Raw genomic sequence first — 6,093 nt, 5'->3', positions numbered from 1 at the left:
AGCCAGTTAATGTAGCTGACTAAGGCAGAATACTTTTGGCCATGAGGTTGCAGGTTGGCACACTTGCAAAATTATACATAAACACACACACACACACACCCAATAAATGCAATTTCTAATATTTCTAAAGTGCTTCTTTATAATGAACATCGCTTTCTCAATACTTTACACAGTGAAAGCGCTCCTGTATATAGTGAACAATCGATTCTCGAGCCATCGATATCAACCTATTCAGCACCACCGCCATGGACAGCACCTGCTAACGTCGCACGTAAGAAGGTTTACCTTAAGCAACATCCTAAGGTATAGTTCGGGGAACACGCCTAGAACAGGTATACCTTTAGTTAAGATATACCTTTAGAGTCTTCGTAGCGAGCTAAGAGACAACGTTATCGGGAAACGCAGCCCAGATCATTTGGTGTGGAAAGAACTAGATGAGAAATGTTCAGAAAATACTAGTTAGAATGAGTTCTGAAGGGATCATGTGACACCAGCATAAAATGGCTACTGTAAATTCAGCATTGCCATCACAGGAATACATTATATTTTAAATTATATTTGAATAGAACAGAACAGTTATTTTAAATTGTAATAATATTTCACAATATTACTATTTTAAAAATATTACTGTTTATACTACAAAAAATAAAAAATTAAATAAAACTAATAATAATAATAATAATCACACAGACCCCAAACTTTTGAACAGCAGTGAATCTTTGCAAATCTGAGCATAGTTTGAGACACTGTTGAGCTCTAGTCCAAAACTCTAAAAGAGAAAGCAGGATTACTGCCATCTTTTTCTCTGGAGAAAAATCTGAAAGCATAACACTTTACACAGAAGTCTCGATCTATTCTCCATTTATATAACTGAATTATTTTTTTGTAATTTCTATGTTTCTTACTTTAAACATTAAGCTGTGTTTCTCTCTTTGTTTCAGAGGCATCTATCAGGCCACTCATAGGGTTTAGGAGCTGTTGGCTTGCTGACAGGGGTAACATTTCACAAGTGTTAACTGCACCACTGAGAGTTTCAGAGGCTCTATAAAGAAATAAGCAGGGGGGTTGAGACTCTTAACCCTAAACACCTGCCTAACACAAACATACGCAGACAAGAACTGAAACTGTCTGGATACTGACAAGGTGTGAGACTGCAACTCCAAAACACCTGTCCAACATAAACACACATACACACAACATACCAGATGTACATGGATTTCCATGGATGATGCACATGCCGGACAAACATGGAGGACACAGAGAAAATTAATGCAAAAACTGCTGAGCACCTGGATGGGAGACCTCCTGAGCATCGTAAATGTATTATTATTATGAATGCAATTCTGTTTGGTGCTGCTAATGGTGAAAATGACACACTTCACCTTTAACCTGTGGGTATACACACCCTGTATGAGAAACTGGGCTTCTTGGTTTTGGTTCTGCAGTAGTGGTTTAGCTGATTTCAGTTTCTGCCTGTAGGTCGGTATAAGATGACGCAAACAGTGATCAGAGAGTCCTAAAGTGGACCGTGGAACAGAGTGATATGCATTCTTTATTGTGGTGTAACAGTGATCCAGTATATTACTGTCTCTGCTCCCGCGGCGAGTAGAACGGCTTACAGTTAATGAAGAGCACTTCTAGATCTGGACAGCACATCTTCTTTAACGCAGTTACATCTGTACACCACCTCTCACTTTTACTGATGTAAAAGCATGTCTCGCCGCCGCGTGATTTCCCCGTTGATTCTGCGTCGCGATCCGCTCCTGAAGCGCTTGATCAGCGCCGCAGCTCCCCCGACTACAATGTCCAGCAAAACATCAGAATAATCGAAAACCGGTGAAATATCGGGTGGTGTGTACTTCCGAAACTGATTGCAGGGATATAACTAAAGACAGGACAAACTAACAAAAACATAAAAACAACTGCGGAGCACGCCACGGAGGCAGCCATCATCGTCGGCGCCATGTCTTCAACCCAATGCATCAAGACACTTGATTAGCAGTGAGTACTTGATTCTGATTCTGATTCACTTGATTCTGGGTCTGGACCTGGTTCTCCAACTGCAGCATCTGTTCTTTTCATGCATCAAGACCTGACCTCAGGTTTGGCACCTCCACTTGCAGTCTCTTCAGCTCCATTTGCAACCTGTCCACTTCCTGCTTCAGACGAGCACACTCTGAAAAAGAATACATTTGTTAAAGTGGTCAGAGAAAGGAATTTCTGCTTCCTTGCGTTTTGCATTTTTTAATTCAAATGGAGAAAAATTAATGATAAAAACAAGATGTCCAAGCATAAACTAATTTGACCTGCTGGAAAGACAATGAGTTCACTGAGGTTCAGGGTAATCCAGTCAGCATGGTTCCCATCCTCTAAAGCAGACTGTATAATGACACAGTAAACAGGCCATTCGCATGGATGCTGGTAGGCTAGTTTCAGACTATTTAGGGCAGAGCTTAAGTACATAAACACAGTTGGCTAAAATGTATGGAGCCACACATAAAAACATCACTATTATATACTATTAAAATATTAATTCTTTTTTCAACAAGGATTAAATTGATCAAAAGTGACAGTAAATATATTTACAATGTTACAAAAGATGTTTTATTTAAGATAAATGCTGTTCCTTTAAACTAAAGTTTTTTGGGTGTTAGTATCAATATGTTAGTCTTAAAGGGGTCATATGATGCAATTTCAATTTTTCCTTTCTCTTTGAAGTGTTACAAGCTCTTGGTGCATAAAGAAGATCTGTAAAGTTGCAAAGACTAAAGTCTCAAATCCAAAGAGATATTCTTTATAAAAGTTAAGAGTCAACCACGCCTACCTAAAACGACTCATTCTAACACGCCCCCACATGTCTACGTCACGATGTGGGAAGATTTGCATAATGCCACCCAAATGTTCACGCGAAGAAAGAAGGCGTAACTTTTATTCTCACTGTAGTATTGTTGCCGCCGCCGCCATGCCGTGGAGACACTGTGTTTCGTTGTGAAAGCGAAACTACTTTGTTTGGCCTTCCAAAAGAGGATGATATCTGCTTCGTAATGCCTAGAGCTGATCCGTGCTGGTCGCTGAGGAAATACATCAACTTCGTGCGGTGGATCGCCGGATCGGCTTTCACCGTGGATGAAGCAGAGTCCAGCCCGTGGTCGTCACATGTGGTTGCCGCAAGCCCACCGGCCGCTCCGTTCTCAAGCTCACCAGCCTCCTCTCACTCAGCCCGCCGGCCGTTCCTCACTCAAGCCGCCGGCCTCCGCTCACTCTAGGCCACCGCCGCGTGTGATGCTGTGTTTCGTTGTGAAAGCGAAACTACTTTGTTTGGCTTTCCAAAAGAGCACACGACTAGAAATCAGTGGTTAAGTTGTATTTACAACACTGTTCCAGAACAGTTCAACCCAAATATTCAGATGTGTGCGCTGAAGCCGCGGCTGAAATTGGTCACTTGTCCACAGAATTAGTATTTTCTGTACAGTGAATGGCACGTAATGCACTATATAGGGGACAGGGAACGATTGAAACAGTGTAAATATGCTTTCCATTGAGGAAAAAAAGAAGTCTGGTTTCGCACTGTGTCACGCTAACCACTGCACCGCACACACACTCTGCTCCGGTCCAGAGACACGATAGCATGGAGCGGATCACATGCGCGAGTCGACGCAGACCACAAAATGTATCGGAGCTATTTGAATTCTACACAGAATGCTATATTTTATAGTAATATGGATGAGATTGTGGCTGGCATACCCTGTCAAATGCGGCTTTACGAAGCTCAACGGCGCTGAATGGCTCTAGCCCAAGCTGTGATATAAACGAACGCTATTGGCTATTTTAAAAAGGGGCGGGGCTGCTTGATATGTCCCGCCCTGTCTTCCTGTTTCAGTTAAAATGACATCAACACATAGAGTAACGCTGCGTATTTCTAAGCATTTCAGGGGGCCTTTAAATATAGCAGTTTTATAGCAAAAATATTAAGCAGCACAACTGTTTTCAACAGTGATAATGATAATGATAATAATAATAATAATAAATTACTGGAACTGACATCAAACATGAATTAAAACAAACTGTTTAAAAGTAAATCCAATAATATTTAGTGTACTGTACCTGTATAAAGAGTTTGATATTTTGTTACTGTATATGATGTAATGTTTTCATGTTTCCACTAAAATTCCACCAAATGTTTCTAATGAGATTTAAATCTGGAAACTGAACATGCCACTTCTACAACCGATCCCTGAACCAAACTTCAGTAGATTTGGATGCATACTTTGAGATGCATGAACTGAAGCGTGATGATCATTGAACTTTCCAACAGGAAAGATTAATTAAATCAATATGTTAAAGGAATAGTTCACCCAAAAATGAAAATTAGCCCATGATTTACTCACCCTCAAGGCATCCTAGGTGTATATGACTTTCTTCTTTCAGACGGATCCAATCGGAGTTATATTAAAAATCGTCCTGGCTCTTCCAAGCTTTATAATGGCAGTGGGTGGGTGTTTCTGTTAAACAGTTCAAAAGAAGTCCAATAAAGTGCATCCATCCATAATAAAAAAGGGCCTCACACGGCTCCGGGGGGTGAATAAAGACCTCCAGTAGCGAATCGATGTGTTCTTGTAAGAAACATATCTATATTCAAAACATTATAACCACTTTTCTGTAGCTTGCGCTAACTGTCGTACATGGAAGCTGTTCCGGGCGGATGACGTAGGATGTATGCGTAGCGCATGAGCTGGTGAGAATATGCTAGTCTCGCGAAAACCAACATTTGTTTACAGGAGCAAAGGAAGCAACGTTTCCTTACTTTAGCAAAGGAAAACCAGTGTCCTCTTGGCTTATATCGAAATCCTCTGACATTTTTCTTTACAAATCCTCATTTTGTACTTCTAATTCGTGACTGGTGTTTTGTTTTGTTCTCTCCTCTCTGCTTCTGCGTTTGTCACTTCTCACCGTCGCATGCGTTACTCATATGTCCTATGTCATCCGCCCGGAATGAACGCGCATACGACAGTTACAGGAAGTGACAGAAAAGTGTTTATAAGTTTTAAATATGTATATTTTTATTAAAACAACGCATGGATTCACTACAGAAGGCCTTCATTCACCCCCCGGAGCCGTGTGAGACACGATTTATTATGGATGTATGCGCTTAATTTCACTTCTTTTGGACTGATGAACTGTAACACCCGCTGAGCGCCACTCTAAAGCTTGGAAAAGCAAAGTCAATTTTTAATATAACTCCGATTGGATTCATCTGAAAGAAGGAAGTCATATACACCTAGGATGGCTTGAGGGTGAGTAAATAATGGGCTAATTTTCATTTTTGGGTGAACTATCCCTTTAAGATCCATCCACATAAAGTGAGACATAACTGAATGACATAAGAAATCAGTCACCCAAGATGCGTAAAATGTGTAACGCTGAAAAATCTCGCTGGCATAACAAAGATAACAACAAAGCAAATTCTCTGAAGTATGAGAAAATACCAGAGAGAATTTAACAACAGCAGCGGGTGCAGTAATTCACGTCAACAACACAGACCAATGAAGTGCTTGCACATAAAAAGAGAAGAAACAGAGAGTGGGAGAGGCTGAGCCCCTGCCTGCTGACTGATGTATTTCAGGTCATGGGGTGGTTACTATCAGCTCTGTTGCATTTGGTCCCAAACCTGCTGTCTCATGCACATTAACACACATTCAGACACATTCAAACCTTACCTGTCTCTCTCAGCTGACTAAGCACCTGAACAGCAGCTGCTAGTGCTGACCTAGCCTGGGTTCAGAGGCGTGCCTACATGAAGTGGGGGCCCCAGGCAAAATTAATCAGTGAGGCCCTTCTAAAATTTATATATATTTTTTTGTTAATGTATCTTTGTTACCGAGTGATTTAATTATACAATATATGAAATGTGGACAAAACACATCTAACAGTATATAATGCACAAAACAGGATGCGCGCTCTCTCTCACTCGGATGTGCACGCTCAAACCTTTGCACTCAAATCTATAAAATTGTCTTCTATCCTGAAATTAATGTTGCCAGAAGGCCATCAGCCACCAGACTTCCATGAGTGACTGATGAAATAACAGAGTAC

This window comes from Sinocyclocheilus anshuiensis, unplaced genomic scaffold, assembly GCF_001515605.1.
Source record: "Sinocyclocheilus anshuiensis isolate Anshui unplaced genomic scaffold, SAMN03320099.WGS_v1.1 scaffold1382, whole genome shotgun sequence".
Classification (NCBI taxonomy): Eukaryota; Metazoa; Chordata; class Actinopteri; order Cypriniformes; family Cyprinidae; genus Sinocyclocheilus; species Sinocyclocheilus anshuiensis.
Note: the sequence above shows the minus strand (reverse complement) of the source record.